Source organism: Penaeus chinensis, chromosome 33 (genome assembly GCF_019202785.1).
Source record: "Penaeus chinensis breed Huanghai No. 1 chromosome 33, ASM1920278v2, whole genome shotgun sequence".
Lineage (NCBI taxonomy): Eukaryota > Metazoa > Arthropoda > Malacostraca > Decapoda > Penaeidae > Penaeus > Penaeus chinensis.
In genome coordinates, this window is record NC_061851.1 from 286801 (window position 1) to 287400 (window position 600).

Below are 600 nucleotides of genomic sequence, written 5' to 3' on the forward strand. Positions count from 1 at the left end.
TTAAGTAAGCCTTTAGTATGTGGGGAAGGGAAAAGGTTCATCCCTCTGGGTCACCATGAGGGGTGAGGGCTAGATAACAAAATGGGAATACTATGCCCATAGCTTGTTGAGCCCAATTAGGATTGCCCCAAAGCTAGCATTTTATCTTTTCAACACAGCTCTCACATTTTAGGAAGGACACAGAAGGGAAGTTGATGAAGACAAGGAAAAGGAAAGGGGGAGAAGAAAAGACCCTCTGAAATTGGTTGAGGCGAGAGCTGAGGCCCAAGGTAGGGGAGATCCCCAACATTGGGCCTCAGTCTTTATCTCCAAAGCTCCATATGACAACAATGGGTATGGGATTGTTGGTGGATAATAGCAATGATAAGGATGATGATGATGATGATGATGACAATGATAATAGCCATAATTATAATGACAACAACTGTGATGATGATAAAATTGTATTATCATTTAACTTTTTGTAGTCTGACATAAGTTTTTCCATTGTGAAAGAAATTATTTACATTTTACAATTATACAAAACCTAAGATGAAAAGGTTCAATAAAAGGAGGCTGTAAGAAATTCATATTTAATTCTGTAAAGGCTTACTGTGCTAT

At 38.2% G+C, this 600-nt stretch overlaps 1 protein-coding gene across 2 annotated transcripts in view; it reads right to left on the reverse strand.

Moving 5' to 3' along the window:
• Positions 1–556: 556 nt before the first annotated feature.
• LOC125043262 (sin3 histone deacetylase corepressor complex component SDS3-like) overlaps positions 557–600 on the reverse strand; it is a 9768-nt gene continuing 9724 nt past the window's right edge. For both annotated transcript variants that reach the window (XM_047639272.1, XM_047639273.1), the window contains one exon: positions 557–600. This exon is cut by the window's right edge and continues 454 nt beyond it. The gene's annotated coding sequence lies outside the window, so the exon portion shown is untranslated.